Below are 3040 nucleotides of genomic sequence, written 5' to 3'. Positions count from 1 at the left end.
TTCAGTGTGGTCAAAGACTAATTATTTTGCTTTGTTTTTCAAAAATTTAAAACATGGCTCATCTACAAGTGTAGAATGAACATGTGTCAAAGATTTCAACTCCATGGGGTCAGGGGACCAGGACCATGGAAAATTAGTTCCAAAGAGAAACAGAGAATCAGAGGTTATTACAGGCATTTGGCAAAGATGGACTGAGATGATCAGTTCAGATACAAACCTGGTTAAGATCTCTATCAGTCACCTTAAGGTTCCATGGTGTAGTGGTTATCACAGCTGCCTTACACGCAGCAGGGCCTGGGTTCAATTCCCAGTGGAACCACAAGACTGCTTATATTCCCATTTGAACAGTCACCTTAAGAGTTATTTTTTTCTACCAGATGGAAGATTCTTGCACCTTCTACTGGGTGGAAATCAACATCATATATCTTCTCCAATAGACGGTGACTCTGATGAGAGGAAAGATCACGTCTTTTACTTTACTCAGATTAATGCATTTCACAAAAACAAAACAAACAAACAAAAAACCCTCTGCCTTACTTATAAATGGGAATCAGTATTACTTTCCATCAAACCAAGGTGACACTGTGAAGTTGGCACAACAGGACAGTTCAACAGACAGATGTAAGCAAAGTGGAAAGTTTTCTTCAATGTTGGTAAATCCAGTTCACTAAGCCTCGCTTTGCAGAGGAGGTGCAGAAGGGGTCCCTCCTGAAGGGGCACGTGTCCTGGCCTTCAGGTGCACATGACTGGAAATGTGTGCTCTCTGGAACACCGGCTAATGCCAAGGTCCTTTTTCCCAGTTGTACCATGCTCTTATCAAGCCTAGGTTTTAGGTTTGCTGGATGAGGTCTCTTCTGGCAGACAACATAAAGCCCTGACAGTGAAAACGGTTGTCTGCCAAAAGCTCTCAGTCTGGAACCTGCCCCCTCTTTGCTAAAAAGGGAGATTAGCAAGTGTCAGAGAGAGATTGAAGACACGCTAGCACCGCCCTGAGACTTTCATCATGACATTAGCAAGGCGATTGACAGAGAATGTAAAGTGAGTAACCGTCTCACCAAGTGACGCTCATTTTTTTAAAAGCACATCTGTTCCGCATATTGGGAAACACAGGGCTAGAGATGATGGCTAAAACTGTCTCCTGCCCCCATATTCTTGTTTTTTTTTATTTAGGAATAGCATCCTAGAAGGGAGAGAGACTTCACTGAGCTTCAAAAATGACCTCAGAGAGATGGTTCAGATACATGACACAAGGACAGAGATTAGGATTCACAACTTTTTTTTTTGAAGTATAGTTGATTTAAAGTGTTGTGTTAATTTCTGCTGTACAGCATAGTGATTCAGTTATACATATATATATTTCATATTCTTTATCATTATAGGTAATTATAAGATATTGAATGTATTTCTCTGTGCAACACTAGGGCTTTTATCTATTTTATTTATAATAGTTAGTATCTGCAAATCCCAGACTCCTAATTTATCCCTCCCCCGCCTTCTTCCTGGCAACTGTGATTTTATTTTCTATATCTGTGATTCTGTTTCTGTTTTATAAATAAGTTCATTTGTGCCATTTTTTTTGATTCCACACGTAAGTGATATCACATGATACTTGTCTTTCTCTGACTGACTTACTTCACTTAGTATGATAATCTCTAGGTCCATCCATGTTGCTGCAAATAGCATTATTTTATTCCTTTTTCATGTCCAAGTAGTATTTATATATATATATATATATATATATATATATAAAACATATCTTCTTTATCCATTCACCTGTCAATGGACATTTAGGTCGCTTCCATGTCTTGGCTACTGTAAACACTGCCGCTATGAACATATGAATATTTGAGCACATGATGTGAGTGTATAAGTCATCTGTGTTACTGGCAGTGAAATAGGCTATATTTTGAGATAGTGAGCTCCTGACCACTGAAGGCATTCAAGTAATTTTTGGATAATACATATAATGACTGCTAACAAAGTGATCTCTACATGGGAAACCCTAAAGGGTTTCTCCTCTCTTTTGTGACTAGTTGAAAAATGAATACAGAATTAAAATAGTTATTTTTTACTTAAAAAAATTGCTAAGAACACATTTCTTCTATAAAATGAAGCACATAGATGTCATCTTGTCCACAATCAGCCCAACAGAGTTAGACCCAAATTCTAGCCCAGCTCCTTAATAGATAGGGTGTCATTTCATATAGGTATGTCCTCAACCCTTCTAAATTGAAATTATAGTCCCCTTGGTAGACTCCCTAATAGCATCCTTTTTCCCTTCATTGCATTATTACAATTTTTAATCTTATCTCTGTCACTTACTGAAAGCTCCAAAAAGGCATGAAACACTCTAAAATTTGACCACTGGATTCCTGCCCTCAGTACTGGTGTCAAGGAGCAGCACATCAAAGGTTTGCAGGTAGTGGCTGAAATGAATTAAAAAATGTAGGTGCTGGCTCTTTGGTTCCAAGTTTTCCTGCAAAGTGGAGATAAAAATGTCTGCCCTTGGAGTTTTGTTTTTCAAAGATTGTATGTGAGTGCGTGTGTGTGTATATGATCAGCATATATATGTTATTATGATATGTTTAAATGCGCATGGTATAGGGGGGTGTGTGTGTGTATAAAATATCTGAATTTCAACTCTTGTCTGGTGTGTTACTTAGTGCACAATAACATGAAAGTTATAAATGGTTAATTATTATGGCTTCTCCATATTGAGGGTGGAGCCTGTGTTAGAGAACTGTTGGCACCCAGAAGTAGAGATGTGAACTCTCGCTCTGACATTCAAAGCTCTGTAAGTCTAGCTGGTGATCCAAAACATGCAGAAAAAGGTAACACTGCCAGATGCAGAGATTCATTTATTCACTCAACAGTGTGTTAGGCAAAGGGGATGCACAGGTGGAGTCTACTGTCTTTACTTATTGCAGAGTCTGGTACAAAAGACAGACAGAGACACAAAATTGTAAGACAGATGAGGCAGGAACAAGAAGAGAACAAAATAAAGAGTGAAGACTGCGAAGTGAGCCAGAAAGAGAGAGAA

The 3040-nt window shown here is 38.5% G+C and overlaps 1 non-coding gene across 1 annotated transcript; it reads left to right on the top strand.

The window, feature by feature from the left end:
- The first annotated feature begins 246 nt into the window (after positions 1–246).
- On the top strand, positions 247–319 carry TRNAV-UAC (transfer RNA valine (anticodon UAC)). The gene has a single exon. It is a non-coding gene; the product is annotated as a tRNA-Val (tRNA).
- The last annotated feature ends 2721 nt before the right edge of the window (positions 320–3040 follow it).

Source organism: Vicugna pacos, chromosome 19, assembly GCF_048564905.1.
Source record: "Vicugna pacos chromosome 19, VicPac4, whole genome shotgun sequence".
In the NCBI taxonomy this organism is placed as follows: domain Eukaryota; kingdom Metazoa; phylum Chordata; class Mammalia; order Artiodactyla; family Camelidae; genus Vicugna; species Vicugna pacos.
The sequence above is the reverse complement of the archived record's forward strand: the minus strand, read 5'-3'. Positions and strand labels throughout refer to the sequence as shown.